A 25,011-nucleotide genomic window follows, 5' to 3' on the forward strand; every position below is an offset into this window, starting at 1 on the left:
GGCGAGGCCGCCGCTCCTCTCCCCCTGGGCACGGCCGACCCCCGCCGCATCCCCTCGCAGGTATGGGGAGGCGCCGAACCGGGCCGCCGCCCGGCTATGCTGGGCCTGCGGGACCGCACGGGAGCCGGGGGGAGGGCGGAGGGTCGGCGGCCCCGGCGGTGGCGCGGAGAGATGGGGAAGGGGCTGCCCGCCGCCGCCGCTCCGTTCGGCGTGGGGGTCTTCGGGCCCCGCGCTCCTCCCCGTGAGCTTCTCCGGGCTGGGGGAGCCGCTCTGTGCCCGCCTCTGCGCCCTCCTGGGGCCGCCCCGCACCCACAGCCCGCTGAGCGGGGAGGGCGGCGGGGGGTTTGGCAATCTTTCTTCTATCTGTGGGGATGATTATTATTTTTCTATGGGCTGACAGGAGTTATTCCCCCTCCTCCCCCCCCACCTCCCTCTGCTCCCAGCTTTGCATAACTCTCCTGCTGTCCCTTTCTCCCTGCACTTTGCCCTCAGCCTGGTGGTCTGTAGCATGATGGAGTCAAATTGTGAAGGACTCTTTTTTTTTTTTTTTTTTTTTTTTTTTAGTGAAAAAGCTGTATCGCAGACAAGCAGGCTGCCTAACGTTATATATTCTTACATACCTATATCCCTTTTTTTTTTTTTCCCCTCACAGTGCTGCAGTAGAGCTCAGTGCTCTTATATGCCCCAGGGCACGGCCTCTCTAGCAAACCCTGGAGTGAAGCTGCTGTCAGCGTGTGGAGACTTGAGTGCCACCGACAGTCTGTTTTCTTTTTGTGTTCAGAGAGTTATGCAGAGGGACAGGAGTGACTCAGTAGTAGGAACTATTAGTTGCACTGAGGCAAAACCAGGTGAAGTTATTACTTGGTTACTCTGTGACCTTGGGTCACTGTTCTGCATCTCTCCTCTGTTTGCTTATGAATCAGAAATAGTAATGCTTTCCAAAAACACACTGTGAATAAACACTAATGAGCCTGAAATGCTTATCAGCTGTAGTAATAATAGGTAGATAGTTATATTGTACCTCTGTAATAGCGTGGACAGTACAGCTAGGATTGTTTTGCTTGCAAGCTTTTCCTGTGGTAGTAACTTTGGATAGGCAGTAACTTTGCATTAGAAGACATTTTATAACTCATGGTACTGTGTGATTTGCATTGTTACAATCATAGAATCGTGGAATGGCTTAAGTTGGAAGGGACCTTAAAGATATTGAGTTCCAACCCTCTGCTGCAGGCAGTGTTAAGTCATGTTTCATATTTTTATGCAGAAGGTTCTCTAATGGGCTTTTAAGTGATCACCATTCCACAGTGCAAATATTGTTTTGGTTTTTTGTTTTTTTTTTCTTGTTTTCTTAAAACAGCACCATTACTGCTGAGGAAACCTTGTGAATTTCTAATGGTGTCTGGTTGTCTCTGGGCAAGGTGATAGATTGAGGCTTTTGATACAGAATTGGAAGAGAGACATTCCAGTATATCTGCTCACATCTTGGCATGATCAGGAAATTACTTGGAACTGGTTTGTAGCTCACTGTGCCACCACACAGCTACGCTTGCCAGGGTTGAGTAGTAGTGTTTATGAGGTGTTGTCTTGAGGTGCCTCAGTACTTGCAAGAAAATACTGAAGTGGGTGACAGTAAGTTCATTACAACAAGCTGAGCAGTTGAGGAAACAGTATTTTTATTCTCACATTATAGGGCGATCTGTGTGGAAAATCAAATGCCTTAAGTGTGCCATTGGCAAACACATTCACTAGAGGAATCTGAAAACTCTGTAGGAGTTGCCTGGAGTGGTTCCTGCTGCTCTCCAGAGCAGTGCTGCCACCGCCGTAGCAGGTGAGCTGGAGCTGCTGCTCTCAAGAGTGCTGAGCAGAGTCAGCTGAGTTTTCCTCTGCAGTTTTGCTGTATGCAAATTGGAGGAGGTAGCTTGTTCATTTAGTGCTCTTTGATTTTGTTTTGTTCTTTTTTTTGTTTGTTTTTCTGATCTATTCTGGAACGATATACCACACAGGAGCACTAACTGCCTGGTATCTGTAAGTTTTGCTTCTGAGAGTAATTTGTTCTGTAGTTTATCACTTGTCTGCTCAAGTTTGTTTGGAACTTCCATAATGCTAAATAGGACAACTGTTCTGTGTGAGGAGGAGGTGAGCACAACAGAAGACTTTTGTCTGCGGTTTAACAACAAAACTGAAAGTTGCTCTGGCAAAATGGCAATTCATTGTTAATTCATGAGATGTAGGTGCCCTGGAAAAATCAAATACCAGTTTCATAGCTACCCTTAGGCATCTCTAATTTATGCAAGCAGGGCTTGCTGAGTAGCTGCTGAGTAGCTACTGAGTCTCATTGACCTTAGTAGGTTTGCAGAGGTCGTATTTTAAGACAGATAAGTTATGCTTGAACTATTTTTTCAGTAAGTACTAGGAGCAAGTGTTTGTGTACATAATTACGTGCTTTTTTCCAATCCTCCATTACATTTTCTGTTTTTCTTTAGATTCTGGCTTGTAAGTACTACAGTAAAGTCTAGAGTCTCTTTTGTTTGTGTTTTTTCTTAATCAGTCATCTTAATATTAGTAAGAAACGTGAGTTTTTGAGGACAACTTCTTTTTTGGGGTCTCAGTAAAACAGTAGAAACAAAGGTTTCACAGACTGCCAGAAAGGCAGTTGTCGGATCAGGGGAACTCGGGGTGTGGGAAGCCAGAACAACCCAAACGTGTGTGAGTGACATCAGCATTTTTCTGAGCCGTTTATGCTGCTCACTTCTGTCGGTTCCCAGCAGTGCCTGTGTCTTATGTAAGCTCACACTGTACATCCTGTCCTGCTGTTCTCATGCATGAAAATCATTGGCGTTATTTTACTGTACATTTTGAGAGCTGAGCAGTGACTGGCTACTTGTCTCAAATGTCTGCATGCAAGTCTCTCGCAAGCATGCTGGAGAGAGCTAGGCCAAGAGCATGGTGCTGTCCTCCTAGGAGACATCAGAGGGATAACTTGGAGTGGACGCAGCTCGTCTTCTGCTCGCTCTTATAATAGGCACTATGAAGTAATGCAGCTACTGAGGTAATTGTACTGCTGCAGACAGAAGTCCTGATCTGTATCACGCGCAGATGGACCACTAATGCAGTTTCGATGGCTGGTGATAAAAACAGACATAGAAAACAAAGGACAATGGTTTCAACAGAGGCTTTAATAATGTTAGGACTGGAAAAGAGAGGCTTTTATATACTCTTACTGTGCACTGCTTGTTACAGGTCTTGGAAGGAAACCGTGCCTTCAGGTGGGCTGATGCTTTACCCTTGTTCCTGTAGTTAGCATTTAGTGATGCATAATGAAGTACTGTCACTGGATGGGTGAAATTGGAGCAAACCTCCAATACAAGGCTTCAGAAACAAACATTCCCTCTATTTTTTTTTTCTTGCTAAACCTATCTGTAATCATCAGTCATAAAATCCTGCAGTAATGCGATATCTGTTAATGCAAAGTAAGTTGGCCACCTTCTTTAAATGCTACCCAGTACTTCAGTTACGAAGCAAAGCTGCCTCTACTTCTTAAATACTCTTGTGTCTTCATACTGCTCCTGCAGTATGGAGGAGACAGGTTTCTGCTCCTCTGGTGAACGCGCTTGTGTGGCACTGTGGCTTGTTTGGGGGGAGCTGTGTTTGTAGGTCTGTAGTTACAAGCACTGATGGGAAAGGCTGACAGGCAGGAGAGGTGCACCTGGGTAGGAGTGATTTGTGGAAAGGCCTCGAAAGATTCCTTCATTCCTTCTTTGTGGCTTCCCAGTGTGATCTGTTCCGTGCTGCACGAAACAATTCCTCATTGTGCTGGAGTGTAAGACTTAACAAGGAAACCGGCCATCTGAAGAGGAACAGGTGCAATGCTCTGATGCTTAGAAGCTACATAAATTCCTGAGTGAACAGATCTTGCAGAGTGTAAGGTAATTTATTGGCAAAACATCTAAGAAGGTCTTGAGTTTTCATTTTGAGTAGGGAATTGAATGATCTCTGCTGCCTTTATCTCACAAATCTAGGAATGCAGTGACTCTTTTTAGTGCTTTTTGTTATTTTTTGGGGGATATGAAAATACATTTTAGGAGCGTGTGCAGGAGGATGGTCTTGCAGCAGCCATAAAAACTTGTAAGACAGCACCTGCACGTTGTGCATCTGGGATTCTGTGGCATTATATTTGATTGCTCTGTGGATACTTATGTGACTATCAGAATGTACATCTATGTTGTCCATATTCAATAGCCTTTTCATTTTGTTCATGTGGATCTATTCAGGATGCTCAAATCTGCTAAAATATTTATAAGAAAGTTGGCCCTCGGAGCATGTTTCCCACAGGATGCAGTGGGTGTCAGGGCTAAAGGTCAGTGCAGACAAAGTAAAGTGAAGGCTCTTTTGGATTTATTTTCCTTCTTTTTTCTTTCTTTTTTTCTTCTGAAAGAAAATTCTCTCTGTAAAGAAGCATGGAGCTTTTCTTTGCAACTTCCTAAGTTTCCATACACTAAGAAGTGGGAATGGACCTGTAAATACTTAAGTTTTCTATTGAAACTTTTCTCCTTTTCTTTAGGAGAGCAGAAAAAAAAATAAGTGACAACCCCAAATCAGTGCAGTTAATACATTCATGGACTCTGAGCATGGAAGATCCTGGTGTAAATGAAAAAAGCCAGATGGAGTTTTAAGTGACTGTCATGTACAACTTAAGAAACGCACATTCCTGATACTAATAAAAGGGCCAGATTGGAGCTACATAATTCATCCCAGTGTCCTTTTCAACACATGATAAGATTTGGCTGCAGCAGTCATAGAGCTAATGGAGACAACTGTCAGGTTCTACAAAGCAGTGGATTGTTTGCCTAAAATAAAAATACCTACGTGATTATTTCTGTACATATATTTGTGTCTGCTGGTGATCAGTACTCACGTCCCAGTTCAAATGGAAGATAAAGGGAGCTGATTTGCTCTTGAATCTCCTTATTGCTTTAAGTATCCATATAAATATAAATGTGATATATGTCTGTATATAAATTATTCCTATTAAATACACGTTTTAAGATGGAAAGTAAATGTTTGCTATTTTCTTTAGGAGTTAGACAGCAAAACTTGGTCTCCTTTGGAGTTCATTTGAAATGTAGTGACTGATGAATGCCAAGGAGCAATTCTGCAGTTATGTTTATTCACTGTATGTATTAGTGACCTGGAAGAAGTGTGCAGGAAGGGGCTAAAGCAAAACTGCTTCTGAGATGGCACAGTGTCTGCCTCCAACACATAGGAGGAGGAGTGGGCAGATGGCAGTCAGAACAAAACAGGTGAATAATCAAGATTGGGAACAAGCTGAGTAGACTGTGCAAGCATGTGTGGTATTTGCAATTTTGATTTAGTTACTGTGATAGGGATTTAATTATTTTATGATCTGTGCAAGAGAGTGGTAAGAAAATCATGAGCTTGCCCGATATGTAATGGTGGAAATATGCCTGCTGTTGTCTGAGGGGGCTTCTGGGAGGAACAGAAAGGTCGGAGCCTTTGGGGCTGAGAGAACTTAAGGCAAAACAGAAACCACTTGTTCAGTGTTACAGATCTCACCTGCAAGTTTATTCGGCTTGTTTTGGTGTTCGTAGCATGAGATGGTATTAATGCTCCACGACATTACTGCCTGGATGCTACAGATATTCTGTGTCATGAGAGATTTTGCTGAAACAAATTAGAGATAGCAAGATGTGTTTGTGATATTTCAACTAGATAAAAGAAGTTCTGTAACTGGTTTGAAAACTTTCTAGACTAGACAGCTACCCATTGTGTAGCTCTGATCTCTTCCAGATTGTAGCCTGGAGGCACTACTGGAATGATGAAGAAAAAAGGGATTGTAGTGATGAGTGATTGATCCCTTAACCCTTAGCAGTGTGCTGGGTGTTATACTGCAAGAAAATCCACAGGTAGAAATGCTATCCCTTCTCGCTTTGTTAAGGAAATGTAGGCTATCACTTTGTTATAATTATGATGGAGGCTATCATCTGTAAGAAATCCATTGAGATAATACTGATGAGCTTCATGGTAGCTTGTCAAATCAATCTTTTTTTTCTGTATATGTCTCTCAAAATATTCTTTGTTTCTTTTTTAGGGAGTTCAGTAACTTGGGACACAGCAGTGAGCTGCTAACTGGAGAACACTCTTCTAACCCTAAAGGGGAATCACTTTGTCTAAGATAGCACTTAATGAGCAGAAGCACAACCCATCTTGCAGTTCAGAACTTACTTGGTACAGGTGAACTTGCTATGCTTGAAATTACTCTTCCATAATATCAGTTTGCTCCTTGTATACTGTCGTCTTAAGATACCTCAGTCTGAGGTGAAGAGTTTTGCTGCATGAGGAGGTTGAGGGAATTAAGGCTGTATTTCTGCAGAACTGAAGGCTAGAAAGATAAAGGAAAAAAGATTAACATATTCACAAGGAGTGCTTTGGGTAAGATTTCTTCCTGTCTGAGGACACACTGAATCCTGTGGGAATGAGGCAGCTGTACTAAAACGCACTTCAATTCTAATGTTTTATACTGAATCATTGCTATAAGAGGTATTAATGGAATTTGTAAAAACGTTAGCATTTACATAAAGAATATAGAAATAAGTTCACCCAGAACGTCCTTTTGCTGTGTGAGAGCTGTGTGGAGAGTGAACAAACACTTGAAGCTTAACATGAGTATAATAAATCAAAATGCCAAATGAAGCTCTGAGGACTTCCATCTATTCACTTCATTGTTTCCTTTGCAGATATAGCACAACTCGGCCAAATGCAGGGTTGTCATTGTTGTGACGTTCAAAGTGTTTCTAAATGTTCTTCAGGATGGAGCTTTTCTCTTTGCATTGTCTTACACTGTTTATTAGTTGTTCAGTGCATTACACTGAGCGTTTCTATAAGCAGAAGTCATGGTTTAAGTCCTCAGTTCGGAGTAATTGGTGAGGTGCTTTGTGAGCTGTTGATGACCTGCAGAAAAGGCTCAAATTTGTACCTTCTGGAAACTGCTGTTTCCCAAAGCTGATGCTTGGCAACAGAAGATGCCCTGCTGACCCTCTGCAGCTTGGCAGAAAGCGTTCTGAGTGCGTGAGCTTCCAAAGCTTATATCCCAGGGTACAGACTGCTCAGGGCTGCTGGCTGGCACAGTGCATTTCCATCAGTGTAAAATGGAGGTCACAGTTCAGTGAAGTATAATTTGGAAAAAGATGGTAAAAAGTAGAACAGATTAAAAACTCGGTTTTGGCATTTAAGCAAGTGATGACCTGTCTAGATATTGAGCTGCTGTTAGCTGGGATTTCTGAGATGTAGCTCAGCTGTTGGACCTGGAGAGGCTGTGTTTGCAGCAGTAGTTTCATGTCAGCTTTAGCTTTGATAATTTTTGGTTAAGTATTTAAAGATTGCTGTGAATTCTCCATCACAGTTTCTTATGTGTTCCTCTTGTTTTGTACTTACTCTGTGGTCACAAAAGCTGCTTATTGTTTATGGCTTTTCCTAAAGATGGGCATCTTTGTGCCTATTCACAGAATGGCCAGGGTTGGAAGAGACCTCAAGGATCTCCATGAATCTCCAACTCCCCTGCCACAGCAAGGCCACCAGCCTCCATATCTGATAGACCAGGCTGCCCAGGGCTTTTCCATCCTGGCCTTTAACACTGCCAGGGATGAGGCATCTCAAGTGTTGCTTTTTCTTTCTATCCATATTTACTCTGCTGAGTGGTCCGCATTTGACGTGCATCATTGCTTTGAACATACTCTTACAGCATGCTCATCTACTCTATTGTGATGTGTTCTGCTAACCTCGTGTTTTCTGAGAGTATTTTCAGATATTGATATAAACCACATATGATATATTATTAGCACTGCTGCTAAAACTTGATAACTGATCTGATCGTATATAGATTGTGCTTGTGAATGAACTTTTTTTTTTTCATTGTTTCCTCTCAATCTACTGCTTTTGGAGGCTTGGTTAAATAATTATTTTGGATGTTTCATAGAATCATAGAATTGCTTGGGTTGGAAGGGACCTCAAGGATCATTAAGCTCCAACCCCCCTGCTGCAGTCAGGGCTGCCAGCCTCCTTATCTAATACTAGACCAGGCTGCCCAGGGCGCCATCCAACCTGGCCTTGGACACCTCCAGGGATGGGGCATCCACAACCTCTCTGGGCAGATTTAACTAATAAAACTTCTTACTTCAGTATTAATATTGTGTTTACCTCTAGAAGGATAACTAAACACTTTTTCCATCAAATTAGTTTGAGACAAGAAACTTTACAGTGAACTCATTTGGAATATAAATTATCCCAACACGGTGTTTTCCAGAATTTGTTTTCTCAGGTTCTCTTGTCTTAGCTCCCAGATTTCTCTGTAGGCCAAGGACACCATTCTTTTAACACAGTGCCTTGCTGAGGAGAACTAAGCTGTCTGTTGATTGGGGTGCATTAAGGTCACTGGAACACTGGGATGTTCTGGTATTTGGGAAGGCAGTTCTGCAACTTGTCCCTTATTTGTTCTGTGTCAAAGGAGCATTACTTTGAGGAAATGTCAAGGGAAGTTAAGGTGACTAGAGCTTCACGAAGGTTGGTCTGCTGTATCTGTGGGGTTTTTAGTAGAACCAACAACTAAGCAGCTTGCAAAGTTCAACACTTGAATCAGCTGTGAGATAGGACAGATTCTTTCCACCAGGTTATTTGTGATATAAGAATACTGGCATCATCATACAACCAAACCTCTGCTGTAGTTCTTAAAGACTGTTAATCGTCAATTAAACTGCACCAAAAGAGTGTTTTCCTAAGTCAGCACTTCATGAAGAAAAGGTCAGTAGTAGTTTTATGTCCTTTTGTTGATACGTTATAAATGTACTAGTGTAGAAGTCTACTTAATAGTGTAGGTAGTTCATAGTATGCTGATAATGGAAACTGTCAGCTTCAGTCACTTCCTCAACCCACTGTAGCAGCAGAATTTATTTTACCTGTCTTGGTAATGCTTGTGCAGTTAGGAGTTCCAGATCACTGGAGACTGAAGTACTGCGATACACAGATTATTGGTAACTTTGATCTTTTCTGTCTTTTAAGCTGTATGTGGAGGATGGAATTCATTTGAAGAATCCTACTTTTAAATAGTAGAGTATCAAGTTGGATGCAGAAGGATTAAATGTGAGATTGTTTGCGTGTGGAAAAGATGTTTGATGGCAAATACAAATGCTAATTTTCTTGCACTTAATTGGAGCATAAGATAGTTGACTGTGGGACTGTGTAAAGACAGTGAGGTTTTGGTCTGTTACTGATGCTGAAGTATATTTTATACAGTGACTAGTGCTCATTATTCTGGTGCTGGTTACATTGGAGTTTTTCAAATTGAGAGGCAGATCACAAACTCCACATGAAATTGACCTTTTAAAACTGATTTCCTAGAGTAGTTTCTTGATGTTTTTACTACTTTTCCATTGAGTTATTGTGGTTTCCACAGGCTGCTGCTTGAGGTGCAACAGTTCTGTAAAACCAAGTGGGAATTTGTAGCTGGTTACTAAAAATGAAGAATAAAAGCAATGGATTTGTCTGAACTGAATGTGACTGGAGTCCTATGAGAAGGTTTTTTGTTTTTCTTATAGGCACATTATTGTTGTTCATATGTGAATATGTGGGAATGAGTTGGTATGGTTAAAGTTACTTCTCTTAGTTTGTTTTCTTCCTACTTTTGTGGTTCATTCGTATTGGAGAGAGTCCTTCCTTTTAATGCATTTTATTCTCTAGGGAAGTGCACTTTAAATCTAGGTAGAACCTAATTTATCATGTAGAGCCTCGAGACTTAATGATGTTTCTGTGTGGGAGCTCCTCTCTGGGTTTGGCTTGAATCCTGTGGGTAGACTTTACCACAGACCTGTACCTTTCACCTAATGCAGTAATTGTTGTTTGTCTGTTAATAACCAGCCACCTTGGTTAGTGGATTTTGCAAATACTTTTTAGGAATTCCATTGTTCAGAAATCTGTTGCACTGCCAAGTTCTCCAAGGGAGGTTTTCTCTTAGGTGCTGTAGATGCTTTGGAATGCTGAGGAATGTTTCTGTTTGGTTTTGTGTTGTTTTGGTGTGCCTTCTGCTTCTCTTTAAGGTCAGAATGCTTTCTGGACTGATCTGTACTATCTGCATACCAGCAGGTGGAGCATTGGTAGCATAAGATGGGCTTCTGTCACTTGGTTTCAGGTGTCTGGGAGGAACATAGTTCCTTCAGCATTTTAGAATAGTGATCTCCATGGAGGTGGAAGCTGCTGACTGTTTGGCATTAACAAAAAAATGTTGAAAGACAATTTTCAGACTTGCAGGAGGGGTGAACTTGGATGCAGAGAGCAAAAGGCAGCTCGGTGTTTCTCTGTTTTTTTTTTTCAAATGCCAGTTACCTGCTGCAAGGCGTGGAGGTATTGAAGCTACCTCTGAAAGACTGTGAAGCTATTAAGGGAACAGAATTTTGCCAAGTTTGTGGGGGACTGTGTTTGCTGCAAAGTGAGAAGAGGTTCATGTTGTGGTTTCACAAGTCACCTGCATTGATTTGAAGTTGTGTTGCCACCGAAACAGACAGTCCTGCCCTACACAGTTGCTTCGTGCCAGGGACTGCCCTGCCATCCAGTAACTGAGGCCACCTGCCTGCAGAAAACTGATCTTTTTTTTTCCCCTCACCAGGATTAGTTTGCAGCTAAATATAGTGGTTGGTCCCAGTAACTGGCATCGTATTTTTATCAGATTCCTGTAAGGATGGAGGAAGCAAGCATCCCTCAGCCAGAAGTGAGGACAAGCAGGGCTCCTGTTCTGCTACCCTACTGTTCCTATGATCAATCTAAATCAGCCTGAAATCACTGTGTAAGTACTACAGCAGTCTTTTCGTGTCTTTGGAAAGGTCCCTTATGGTAATGATGTCAGCCTAATGAGAATGATGGTAAACAAGATTTAATATCTCTGAGTGAAGTTCATATTACAGAGTTGTCTTTTGAGGTGTGACCCAGATCTCAGCTGCATGGATTTTTGCATTCGTACATTACTCTGTATTTTTCAGACATGCCTATATGTCAAGTGTTTGGGTTCTGTGACTTAAAATGTAGCTAGTAAGAAGGGCCTCAGGATTGACTTTGGAATGACTTTACATCATTATCTGCAGAACATCTGTTGCTGGAAGTTGTGTAGTGGCATTCTTTGTTGCTGATCCTGCTTTTTCTCCTAAATGTATTCATACATATTTAATCTATTTTCCTGTTTGGTTTGTTTGTTTCATGTGAAAAGCAGAAAGAAGGAAGATGAATCTTCATTCCTTTAGGGTACTTTTACCAAGATTGAAGTTGGGAATATTTTTCTAACAGATCTCCCACAATTTTTGGAAATTCTGCTTGGAGCAGTATTGGGTGTAATTTGGCAATGCGAGTTTAGAATGTTTTTTGTGACGTGGTGAACATCAGTATGAACCTTGGAATGGGCCTGTGTGTTTCCAACTTCTTAGAAGAAGTACTGCTTAATGAAACCTTGCATGAAGGTGTTACTTTGTATTGCAGCGCTGTCTTGCATCTTGAAACTTCAGAAAAGATTTCCTGCCCCAGGTGTTTCTCCTGCCTCATTGATGCTCATTGGATATATAAACTTGCACAATAATCTAGAGGCCACTTAGGAGATAACGTGGCTTAGTGGGGAAGTGGTGGTGATAGGTGGACAGCTGGGCTGGATGATCTTGGAGGTCTCTTCCAACTTTGGGATTGAGGAACCCCATCTGCTCCTAAGTTTCCCAACTGCTTGTTTATTGGTTTAATTCTGTTTATTAGTAAAGCTCTGCACTTGTACTTGTGACAAAAGAGCAGTTTGGTGGGTCATAGAGTAAGTCACCTGCATGTTGTTTATTATGGTTTGAAAAGCCATATTTAGAGTTGGTGGGAAATAAGATTTAGTAGGGAAAGCAGAGAGACCAGAAATCTGTAATCTGTCCTTAAATGTGAAGATTTCTTGCATGTTGCTGAAGAGTGGTGTTTTAAAAATTCCCCCTTCAAAGTAGTTGTGGGAGTAGTTTTGTGGGAGACATTACATCTATTTCAAATTGAAGACAGCTGCTACAAACAAAAGTGAAGATGTCTTTCGTTGTGTCTACTCTCAAAGATGTTGGTGTAAAATAAGAATCTGGAGGGGTTTTTTGAAGAGTATTGCTGGTGATGTACGAAGGTGACCCGCAAACTCTCACTGTAGTAATGATTGCCTTTTCCTTTTGTAGTCCAGCAGCTAAATGTTACATTGTTCCATGTAAGGAAATACAAATCAAAACCAACAGATCCACTCCTCCCATATTTACAGACTAGAAAGTCTGTTTTGCTGCTGAGTAAGAAACTATGTATGGAGGTGGCTTGATGCTACAGCAAATGTTGTTTGAGAGGCTATGAAAATAGTAGTTTTCTAAAGATATTTGTCAGATCTTTTGTGCAATTGACTTGAGAATATGAGGAAATATTTTCAAAATGAACTGTTTTGCCAGTGGGTTGTGTCTCTTTCCAGTTACTGTCAGTAAATCCTGAAAACTGATTTTTCTGATTTTCCTGAGAGCAACTTGGTGAGATCTTACATTTTGGAAATAAATGTTTTAAGAATTACTGATTTATTTTTTTTTGCTGTGGTATCATTTTTTGTTTTGCTTTTGATATTGATGCTTGAGCAGATGCTGTGATGACATGCTGTCCTTGTGTGGACTCTTTCCTTTGGGGTGGCAGGCTGTATACATGTACTTAAAAGAATGGGCCTGATGCTTATTACTGCACAACAAAACTTTTTTTTAGTGCTGCACACTTACATGATGTCTGTGACTTGCATACTCGCTGGGTTGTGTTTATTTTCTGTCAGTAATGTAGAAGCTGTATATATTTTACTGGGACCAAGGTTAAGATTCAGAGTTTTGCACAGATCACTTCTGTCTGATGTCCTTCAAGGTTGAATTGTGATGGAGGAGTTGAGCTTGCACTTCACACCATAAGGAAAAGTTGTTGTAACACTGCACTTCCACCCAAGTCTGCTTCCTTCAGTAACGATCTCAGATTCTGCTTATCAAAATTGTGCACGTGAGAATTTGTCATACCTGTGACTCAAAGGGTTAAAATATGTTCACACCGAGCTGCACTTAGAACTGTTGCATCGTGTTCCCTTTAGATCTCTTGGTGGCCTGGCCCAACTCGTGTATTTCTTTACCAGCTTCTCTAGCAGTAGAGTAACATGGTGTAGTCTTAATTGTTGCGTTGCTGATCTTAACATCCAAAGTGCCTTTGGTCAGCAGAGGTCATCAGTAGGACTCTGTGGTATTGATGACTCATTGGAGTTCTCAATTTGTTTCCAGCAGTGTTACAGAGGATTACTTATGGTAGTGCTTATGGCAGCTGGTATCACCAGAGAGTTATAATCTCAAATGGGAGCGAATAGTCATTAAATGAAGCATTCTAAATGTGCTGTCCTTTTGGAGTGTGCTACATCAGACTGGGCTGATAGTCAAAAAGGGGGGGTGAGGGGGGGGATGTGAAAACAGCCTATCAGATGAGATGTGTAGCTTCTCTGCTCTTGATTTCTAGTTATTTTAGGGAAGGTTTTTCCATTCACTCTTGACCATTTTTGAGTCAACAGGCAGGAAGGGCTTCAGTGTTTTGCCCTGAAAAACACATCCAGTGCCTGATGGACTTTCTTGCTTTAAATTTAAGATTTTACTTTCAGATTAACTTCTTATGAGTCGAGCTCATCTGATATTATTCCAAACAGCATCTGTTAAAGGTATTCTGTATTCTAGTCAAGTCCTAGGGTTGGTTTTGCCCTCCTATGTCTTCCTTCTGCTCCCCTTAAAAGAAACTATCAGATTAACTTCTTCACATTCAGTGGTGTGAACTTTCTTTGTGTGTTCCAGATTGAATATAAGATGTAGATGATCTCCAGGGAAGCTTTTCTCAAAATAAACAAAAACCCAGCTCATTTTCTGAAGACAACTTTGTCGCTTGAACTAGAGATGCTTCTTACCTTGACTGAAAAGGCACAAACTGGAAGACTCTTCAAGGTAAAATAGAAACATGTCATGTGGAGAAACATATCATGTGGAGGTATCTGTATCCTATATAAAATGATTTGTTTTAATACTTCTGTAGTAAAGTGTCTCCAGGACTCTGCCCTTAGATTAGGCAACCTGAATCACAGAATGGCCAGGGTTGGAAGGGACCTCAAGGGTCATGAATCTCCAACCCCCCTGCCTCATGCAGGGCAAAACCTGGTTTTGGTGCAGCTTTTCCAAGGAATGAGACTAAAATTCTTTTCCTGTAAGAGAGACCAAAAGAGAGAGTTGAAGAGAGGAAACTACAAAATCAGACCTATTGAGTGCAGGCAGCAATATTTGAGTTAAATACTAAACTCACTGAGTTTGTATAAGCAACATTAGACACTATTACCAGAGGTAATACTACTGTGGGAACAAAGAAGGGATCAGCTATTTATGTAACATTAGACCTAATATGTAGGATGTATTTCTGTTTCTTCTTAATGTGGAGTTCCAGGTATTCATCTTTCTCTTGTGGTCAGTGCACTTTGATGTATCTCCCCTGCTGAAAAAGCAAAAATTGCAGAGTGTATATGGCTATACATTATATAGCAACGATCTGTTAGAAGCTGTTGTCAGAGAAAACAAAAATACAGCTAAGGATGCTAATACTCTTTCTTCCTTTTTCTGTACTGACTGTAGGTAAGCTTACTGGTGGGAGTTTTTATGAGGGTAATACATTATGATAAATTATTAGTGACAGATGGATTTATTTTTTTTTAACTTAGCTTACTTCTGAAGCAAAATGATCTGGATTAGCCACTTCCTGCCCCCCAAAGTGGCTGCAGAACTTCTCAGGTTACCTAAATTAAAGACTGAATTTGGCTCAGTATGTTACTCTCTCAGGTTGAGAGCCAAGAAGGTGTTTTATAAATACATGACTACTTCATGCTGAGCAGTGTTGTTCAGCCAGAGGGAAAAGGAAACTCAGGGGGGAGTCTTTAATTGCTGCCTTCAGTTACCTAATGGATCATGAGAAGAAGGCAGATCGTTCTTGGTGTTGCCCAGCGAAAGGGTGAGAAGCACTGGATACAAGTTGCAGCAGGGGAAATTCCAGTTAGGTGTAAGGCAAAAAAAAAAAAAGGTAGGCCTGTGGCTACTCAGAATGTGTAGATGGCTCAGAGAAGGTATGAAAAATCCTTCCTTGGGGATGCTCAGATTTTGAGTGGAAGAGACTTTGTGCTTTGAGCAGGGAGTTTGCTGTAGGTGGTTTCCAGAGGGCTTTCCTGAGGTTTCCAGAGGTCACTTCCACTGTAAGATATTTTTGGTTTCCATTCGGTGACTAGTTCAAGATTTTTCCTCACCAAGAAGGCTTATCCTTGTTCTGTCTTTCTGATCTTCTATGGTAATCGCTTTTCATGTCTCATTTATTAATATTATGCTCACTGGAGTCAGAAATGGTGTCTGTGGAGACAGTGCTTTTGTAAAGCATGTATTAACTGAAGGGCTCTGACTGCATGTCTGTTTTACTGTATCTAAGTAAAGACCTCCAAAAGTGAAACCAACTTTGAAGGTTCTCTTGCAGTGCTGTTTTTGGTGTTGTTTTTTTTTTTCAGCTTCAGTTAGTTTTTTATGTATTTGCAGTTCACAGCACTAATATTGAGCAGAATATTTTGGAGCAGAGTGAGCTAAGAAGTTGAAGGCAGATTGTATTCTCTTAAAGAGAAAAATTTTAGGGTGTGAACTTTGGTGCAGATGTGCAACCTAATGGTGTATTCAATTTCTGCCTACTGTTCCTTTGTTTTAAATTGCTTATTTAAAAGTATAAAAACACCCTTCTCTTGTGTTTGAACCCCAGCTTTCTGTGTGCTCAGTGTACTCCAATTAATACTGAGATGATTTGGATTGCAGGTGAATACATATCTGCTTTTTAAAGGCTGTGGAGAAGGACAGTGAGCAGACTGTAGTTGCTACTCTTGTATATTTTTGGGAATTAATGCAAGAAATGAATAGGGGCCACTTCTGTCTTGCATGCTGTGTCTGCTCTTGAGGTTGTTAGATTGCAGTAATTCTCTCTGATGCAGTTCTGGCTTTATAGTCATTTTTTTTTTTTTACCTATTAAACCTCCATTCTTTGAAATGAGACTCATGGGGCAGTGTGTAGGACAGCTTTTTTTCTTCCTTATGCTTGGTCACAGGAGACTAAACTTACAGTTTTATTCTAACTTAGCTCCTCAAGGTATGCAGAGCATCTGGGTGGATGCTGTTCTTAATCAGGATCTGAACTTTATTTTGGCTCATACCATCGTTGTTTTGTTGTTTATCCTCTTCCTTTAGTAAGATGAGAGCAGTATTTTATGACAAAAACATTCAGTTGTTTGGTTTTCTGTAATGGTTATGTATGACATTTGCATCCTCACTGAAATTTGGTCTTAGATATGTTAATAGTGTACTATTTTTACCCATTCCCATGCATTCTTAAAATATGAGATGCTGTTTTTCTGACAGCTCAATTTAAAAAATCTTTTTACTTCTGACACAGTGAGACTATCAGTTTTAGTGTTTATACTTATGTATATATTTTGTGTATCCTTCTAGTATTTGATGAGAGCTTATAGGCAGGAAGGAGAGTGACTTTTTTACACGGTTGATAGTGATAGCTCAAGGGAGAATGGCTCTAAACTGAAGGAGGGGAGATTTAGGTTAGATGTTAGGAATAAATGCCTTTCTCAGAGGATGGTGGGGCACAGGAACAGGCTGCCCACAGAACTTGTGGCTACCCCACATTCTGGAGGTGTTCAAGGCTGAGTTGGATGGGGCCCTGGCAGCCTGAAATGGTGGGTGGCAACCCTGCCAGTGGCATGGAGTTGAGCTTGGTTGTCTTTAAGGTTCCTCCCATTGTAAGCCGTTCTGTGATTATGAGAAGCAGAGCGTGTAGTTTCCTGAAAATATACAGGAAATGCAGTTCTGAAACTGCTTACGTGTGCTTCCTACTTCATGAGAATTCATTGTGCACTGTATACTTTTAATGCTGAAGTGAACTCTCTGTGGCTGTTAAAAGACGAGGTTCTTCCCGCGTGCTAGGACAGACTGTATTCTGTCTGAATCCGTGTGACATTAATGCCGTTGAGATTGAGTTGGACTATGTGAGAGCTGAAAGCTAGGGCACTTTAAATGCAGAACTGATTCAGACACTGTGTTTTACTCGGGGCCAATAACTTAATGTCTAATATTCAGTTATGTTCTGGTCAATAAACACGACTTAAAATAATTGGAGCAGTAGTAAGGATCTGCTTTAATTCTTTTTCAGTTAATTATTTGCATGTGAGAACTGAGACTTTGAATTCACTGAGTAATTGTAATCGTGCTGATCATGGAATGAGGCTGTGGGATGGAATAAGACGTGGGAAGAAAAAAAGGAAGCTCTCTTTAGCTTCCATGTTCCCCTGCATCTTCCTTTCCCTTTTTGCTATCCTTCTTCCTTCTTCCCATCTTGTTTAAATTTCTGATCACGGTGCAGTCCAAGCTCTGTATGACTGAACACACAATCTGTGGCACTTGGGAAAACTGCAGTTCCTCTCTGTGACCTGCGTGTCTTGGGTTTGGAAACTGTGAGAGCGCACAAACTTCAGGTATCACAATAGTGCCCTTCTTGTCAGTGTTAAAGCTCTTGGTGATTCCCTTGTATCGACATCTTAAGGCTTGTTGAGAATTGACAGATCAGTAAATACTGTGCGTCAGGAGCAGTTTATGTAGTTCAGAGATCCACATGGTTCTTTGTGTTTTCTGCATGTGGAATTTGAAGGGGAATTCACACTGCAAGTAATGCTACATTCATTGTTGTTCTTCAACAGCATTAATGGAGGCCAGCAATGAATCTTCTTCTGTTTATAGCGACATCAGAATAAGTCCTGCTTCTGTGCTTTTAAGCTATAGCAGAATTGAAGGACAGAGCCTTTAACAACAGCTGGAGTGTGCTGTCTTTTATATTAGTTTGTAAAAAGTAAAAGTGTTCAGGAGAAGAGCAGAAGATGCTTTATCTTCAGTTTTCATAAAAGAACTTTTATAGAAGCTCTGTCCTTCACAAATGTAGTTGCACAAAACTGCTGCAGATACATTTTCTTAATACTGTATTTGGATGGAGCTGAAAATTTAACTCCTTCATACAAATATGATCACATTGTTAGATGCTGTTCTATCAAACGTCCAATCCCAGCACAACAAGAGACTTCACTATCACTTATATTGGTTGTTTTGTGGTGATTTGAGTGTTAAAATGAAGCTGAAAGGAGTGTCCTCTCTTTAGGCAGGTGACATTGTGGTAACCTTCATTACTTCCTTAAGAAGGAAGTGTTAAAGGAGAGCAGCATAAGAAATGGTTCACTGCAGCATAATGCTTAGCAGCCTAATTAGTTGAATACCATGTGCCTACCTCTGCATGAAATAACCCATTTCTTCGCGAGGTAAAATAGGAAATTTCAGTTTTGGAACAGCCTGAAGAGGCCTTTGTTGCAAATGTCCATTGGCTTTTTAACTATTTATTCTCAAATAATGAAGGTCAGCATGGTATCCATAGAGACTGCATGCAGCTTCCTCATTAATCTTGGCAAACTCCTGTAATAACTACTTTCGCTTACTACTAACAAGTGTTCACATTTCAGAAGGAAACGTTTATTGGAAAACAGTATGGGACTGACTTTTTGTAACTGAGAGATCTTGTATGTGTAGTTTTCCTTTAAACTCTGTTAGAATTTCCCTTTACGAGTTGCCTTGGAGGCCTGAACGGCCTCAGAACTAGCAACTTTAAATCGCAGGAGTCTGCGTATTTCCTGGAAGCAGAAAACTACTTACTGGCTAAGCTTTTTCTTTCTGAAAGGATAAACAGTGATAAACAAGGATAAATCTGTCTGCTTTCTGCTCTGTTAGTAAAAGGAACGTTTTCTGCTGCAAACTAGAAGATAAAGGCATTTAAGTGTTATGTGAACATGATCAAGCCAAAATGATAGGATTTAAAAAAAATAACCTCATAGATTCTCCCCCCCTTTCTTTTTTTTATCTTTCCTTCTTTTTAACAAATAATGGGAGAATTTTTGCATCACCAGAACACTACAGAAGTCCTTTGGATTGACTGTCAGGTTACTTCTGTGCACAAGATTCCAATCAGAGCATTGATGTGAAGCAACTAAATGAGTGCTGTATGCTTAATGATGACTTTGATCTAAATTAAATTCTTTACTCTTCAATAGTATGTTGTCATTTAAATATTTTTCATATTGGAAGCGTTCTTTTTAGTGAGAAGAATGAAGTTGACTGCATCAGAACAGAATGCAGTCTTGTGGGATTTCTGGTACTGAGTTGCTGAAGAGAGAAAGTAACATGGTTCCATCCAGAGGCTGTGACTGTTTTATTCCCACCTGACCCTTTTAATGTTTCCCCCAGGATCTATATATATTTATAGAGAGAGAAACAGAGCTTTAAACTGATCAGTTACTGTGATGCTGAGAAATACACATATTTTTTCAGAATTCTGCCAGGTCTGTTTCTAAGATTTCCTTCATTGCGAGTGTTTTCCTGTTTTTATGTTTAACTTTGTACATACTTATTTAGAAACATAAGTACCTGTGAAAGAGCAGATAGTATGGATGTTTAGAATGGAACTCCATTTATTTTTTTGAGAGTTCTGGTAATGAAGGTATAGGAAAATAAAACATACATTTATATATGTGTATATATAAATGTATTTGAAACCTGAAGGGGTTAAAAAATGTGTTTAAAAATTGAGTATGTATATTCTATGTCTTGCATTTAGAAACATTAAATGTGTGTTAAATCTAGAATTGTGGTGTTTTTATATCCATGCTTGTTTTAAGTGAAACTGAGATTTTCTTCGGAGTTAGTTGAAAGGTATTTGATTGGAATGTCACAGAAACGAGTCATAAATCCTTTTATTTTTCCCCTTCCCTAAAGGTGATGGACTGCTTTGTACTGCTGGACAGCTGCAGTGACGTGTAGTAGTCTGTTGCTGTAAACATCCCCGACTGGAAGCTGTAGCAGCTCGAGCTTTCAGTCAGATGTTTGCTGCACCTGGCTATACCTGGACAGCACCAGGAGGAAAAGATGTCATAAACCTGCGTGTGTAGATACATACCTAGTAGGTTCTATAGACACACTGAACTGCCTCCATGTGAGTTAACTTTGATTTTTATTAATATTGCTAGTATGATTGATTACAAGCTAATCTGTAGCAGGATGGAGATGCCAAGGTATTGCCTATGTCACTCAGAACTGAATTCTCTGCTGCTTCAAAGTATGAGCTACAGAACTATGGAATGTAACAGCAAGCAGTGTTTAATTTCTTGTACAAATGCACATAAACAAAACTCACCTTATGAACTATTTTAATGCCATCTGTTACTAAACTGTAAAAAAAAAAAAAAAAGATTAAATATTGTTGAATACTTAGCAAATATTTTATTTGCTGTGCCTTGCTTTTTCTTTCTGAAATTCCGTGTTCTGCCTCTCCTACGAGTGGGTGGTGCTCTCATTGTTTGTAAGCTGGATGTTACCCAAGGCCAAAATAAAGGTTAAAAAAGATTGCACAGGATGTATTTTTGTAGTAAAACAATGCCAAATGCGTACAGTTGTTTGTGGTACAGTCAGCTTGCTTTGTACTACCATTAACAGATTATTTTTCACGTAAGAAACAGCTTTTGAAAGTACTTTTTCAGAATTCTCTTCACTAATTCTCAACTTAAAGTAATCAGTTCTTTGAGAAGAGCTCTCAGCAAAACAACTTCAGTACTTTCCACTTTTCTCAGTGATGGATCTAGGAAGCGTGTTCTGCAGATGTAATTTCCTGGACCTTTATTTGTAAAGGATGGGAGCAGAACAGCCTAAATGAGTGAATTCTGCTGCTGTTTGAGTAGTAAGCGTTCTTGCATTACCTTAGCTTTCCAGTCTTCCACCTCTGAACATTTTTGCTTCACATTCCTTGACATTCAAAAGGCAAATTTTATGTTCAGTTTATTTGATACTATGGTAATACAGATTATAAAGGTTAGCTAGATCTAACTTCACTGCAGGAATTCTGTAGAAGATTATGTGCAAAGATACAGATATTTACCAGAAATTTTATTTTTCTTTCTTAAAACTGAGGATTCCTTAGGCCTGGAAAAGATAGACTGCAAGCATTGCAGAAGCAGTGATTCTCAAGCATGCCATGAATGGCCACCAGTGAACTCAGGGCAGCCATTCTTCTGGGCAGGAGTGTGACTAAACACAGAGCTGCTGTGATGTGGGTCACCTGTCTGCTGGCTGATGTGTGCTGATGGAAGGTTCTGAACTTACTGCTAGCACTGCTGCAATGATCTATTTTCAGAGTAGTTCACACACAATACGATTTCTATTAAAAAACACTTTCTCTTAAATATGATGTTTGGCTTGTGTACATCTTCAAATTAGAAAGAGAAACACAAGCAGGATTTACAAATCCTTTTTCCATTTTACAGGAGAACACAAGTGGTAGTCATTTTTTTCCAGATGTTCTTTGCTGTAAATGCTTGGCATTCCATAGTTTTACATGCTGCTTGGACTTGGAAGAAATGAAGTGTTGTCCGTTAACATTCTTCACTGAACGATCAAAGTAAACGTTATCTCGTAGTTAATCTTGTAGTCATTTTTGTTAGTGCTGTCTTTCCACATGCTAGATAAGAGTAGTCATGTGCAGTTCATCAGCTCAGTATTGTGGAATTTTATTTATGTGCTGGTGTTTAATACCCATACTCAAACGCAGCCATTGTACTTCTTTACATGAAAGCCAGCTGAAGTGGTTTGTAATGACGGGAAATAAATAAACCCACACTGTATTTTTACATTGTTTTTGTTTGGGATTTTCTTGCTAAGAGTTTGAAAAGCCAGGGTCTCTGCTTTCTGCATGTGAAATAGAAACTTCTGAATTTCTGAATGTATCTGAGACATTTCCCCTTGCAAATGAAGAGGGTGGAGTCTTTCCAGACATGTGTTTACACAATGTTTTAAGTTGAATCACTGAATTTTAGGAATGGAAGAGGCAGATTTGATGTGTCAGCCTAATTGTCAGCAAAGCTGATTACCTCATGTTATTAAAGTAATGGCTGCAACTATTGCTTGTGATAGAAGGAGGAGGCGTGAATCGATTTCTAATGTTTTATGATGCACTAACATCATAGTGGAGGCAGATACCTGAAGGAGGAGGTTGCTAGTCCAGAGGCTGGCAGTGGAGTTGTGAACGTGCTGCTAATTCTGGATGTCTGTTGCGCCCAGCACAAGTAGGAATGGGCATGCAGACACTTGAAAGTAGGGTGGAATACCATGATCCCTGCTTGCTGAGCAAGTGGAATGCTTATGAGGATGCATGTTTACAGTCTGAATTAGTTGTCTGTGGTTTTCCTTTTAGTGGTTTTTATGGTCACTTAACAGCAGCACATCACACTCTTCAGTACCCTCAGGCTGGCCTGCATGAAGGTCTCCCCTTGTGAACTTGCAGCTGCGTTCACTAGAAATGCTTGAGCTCATGTTTTTTTCTTCATATAAAGAACCAACTGTTAAGTGCTCAGAAGGCTTCCACCAGCCTTTGTGTATGAACAGATATCTGCATCTGTGGTTCCTTCTCCCCAGTAAATCTGCAAAGCACCTGCTCAGACAAGAGCTTTGAGAAGGCTGATTTAGTTTATAAAGCATTTTTTTTTCCTGGATTGCTAATGTTTTAGTTATTCAAGGCTTTAGATGCTAAGTAAGCCGCACATGTAAAATCTAAAATAAGTGTGGAAGCTTAATTGATAGTGTTCTGTTCTCTCACTGTTAAAATGACTCATCTTTCTGAGTAATAATCTGTCTGGAGAAAACTAAGAAGATTGAAACAGGGAAAGAATCTTGGAAGCAGTTTTAGAATGGGAGTTAGTTTAGGAAAATGTAGTGCAACTACAAGCAAATGTAGCAATAAAAGCTGTAAAATTGAGTGTATAAAGGAAACTGCTGAAATTTTTGGTACCACAGGAGCTGAATTTTTGCACAAACCGTTTGAGAAGGACATCCTTGAGGACTCTGTCCCAGCTTGTACTACCCTGTTGATGTCCCATGTGTATTTTGGTATTCAGTAGCAATTCTGATAATGATTTGCGTTTGAGGTTTCTAGAAGGCACCTACTGTAAGCGTCAAAAGTCTTGGCAGGTAAGTGCAACAGAAATATTGAACTCCATGGGCTGTGGGAATTGTTTTATTCTGTGTTTTACCCTCTTATCTCTATAGTGTTAGAGACTGTACAAATACATTATCGTGTTCTGATACTTATAAGGTTAAATGTTAAGAAACAGTGCTCCAACTTTATGTCAGTAAGGTTTAATAACTGTTGCAAATGCCTTCTGAGTAGCATAAGCTGTAGCACACACAGTGTATTGAAATATGTCTGTGCCGATTCATTTTTGGATATCTTGAAAGCCAATGCTGTATTTATATTGTTAAGCTAACTTTTAGTTCCTGTAAACATCCTACACTCAGCTATAACAAGTGGTAGGGCTGGGGGGTGGATGTTTACTTCAACTGACTTGGAAAGGCAGCTTTCCTGAGTGATCAAGTGACATTTTGGCAAGAACGGAATGCTGTATTTCAGTAGTATTCAAATAAACTTATTGTAATCTTCTTTCTGCTGTATTTCCATAAATGTCTTAATGGATGATTATTGTAAAGCAGTCTTTAACTGCTAAAATGTGTATCATTTTGATTGCAAATAAACTGTGGTCCTGTATCTTTGTCTTGAAAGTACATTCTGCTGTCCTCAGCTCACCTCAGGATACACTCTTGACAGGAAAATACCCAGAATCTATTACTGAACGTTCAATTTGCAGCAGCCGTTTCTTATTTTCGATCAACTTCTTCAGTGTCAGAGGAAGAATGGATATGTTGGATTATGGTAAATGGAAATAACAATATGAAATATTTAAGTGGTAGAACAATTCTGTTAGGTTTGGTAGCTAGCAAAATGAGGAACGTCTTGCTTTGATTTGGAAAACTTGGATAGAAGAACGTGGAAGGAGAGGATCTTTAGTTTTCCATTTAACTCATTTTACATTATGACATATGTGATAGGATCCCATTGCTATTAGTGGTGGATGTGTTAAATGAAATAGAGCTCCAGCATTTTGAGAATAGGAAATACTATATGCAGTATATATATATATATGCAGTATATATATACATGCATTATAACCACACACTTCTGTGTGTGAGCTTGCATGGTTTAAATTTTTTTGTTGTTGTTGTTTATGAACCAATGTCACCTGCTCAGTTGGTGCAGAGCTCTGAGTTTTCCAGTTGAGGTGAACCAGGGAGGTCTTAGGGATGTAAGTTGACTTCTTCAGAAGAGATGCTGTGACGAAGGGGAAGCTTACCTGCAGGACAATCTGCATCTCTTTCTGTCCTATTAGTCCCATGGCATCAGTAACTTCGCTCCATTGCTAATGGAGATGCTTCTTTCCATCTGGCTGGCATGACAAGCAGCCGTGCTGATGTAGCCATGGCATAGTGCCGTAGGGTTCGACAGCAAGAAGGAATCCTCAAATCAACATTATCACCAATCATAAGGTGCAAAGACTCCTTTCAGCAGCACCTTTTGTCTGGAAATAAGAGCTATTGTGGAGGTAGCAAGTAAGCAGTGTGAGCAGACTGGGTGTGGGTGTGCAGGTGGGGTTTCAGTGGGTTTAAGTGCACTTGAGATGTAAAATTCATGTTACAAATAGGTACAAACCAGTAGTCTTTGTGGTTTTATTAGAGGAAAATCTTTCTGGTGTGAGTATTATAGGAGAAAAATGTTAAACGGTGAAATTGGTGGACGGCCTGTTCAAAGTTTAACATTTAATATATGCTTTTTGGAAGTATTTTGGATTTGCAGCAGTCTGAATTCTGTAGTGGTCTGGGAAGCAGCTGATGTGTAGCTGTTCCTTGGATAAATGCAAAAAGT

The 25,011-nt window shown here is 40.2% G+C and overlaps 1 protein-coding gene across 7 annotated transcripts in view; it reads left to right on the forward strand.

The window, feature by feature from the left end:
- ZFAT (zinc finger and AT-hook domain containing) overlaps positions 1–25,011 on the forward strand; it is a 122,342-nt gene continuing 97,331 nt past the window's right edge. For 3 of the 7 annotated variants that reach the window (XM_048939697.1, XM_048939699.1, XM_048939700.1), the window contains exon 1: positions 2–25,011. This exon is cut by the window's right edge. The gene's annotated coding sequence lies outside the window, so the exon portion shown is untranslated. The other 4 variants (XM_048939698.1, XM_048939701.1, XM_048939703.1 and 1 more) reach the window with 4 other exon arrangements.

The sequence above is a fragment of the Lagopus muta genome, chromosome 3, assembly GCF_023343835.1.
Source record: "Lagopus muta isolate bLagMut1 chromosome 3, bLagMut1 primary, whole genome shotgun sequence".
NCBI lineage: Eukaryota > Metazoa > Chordata > Aves > Galliformes > Phasianidae > Lagopus > Lagopus muta.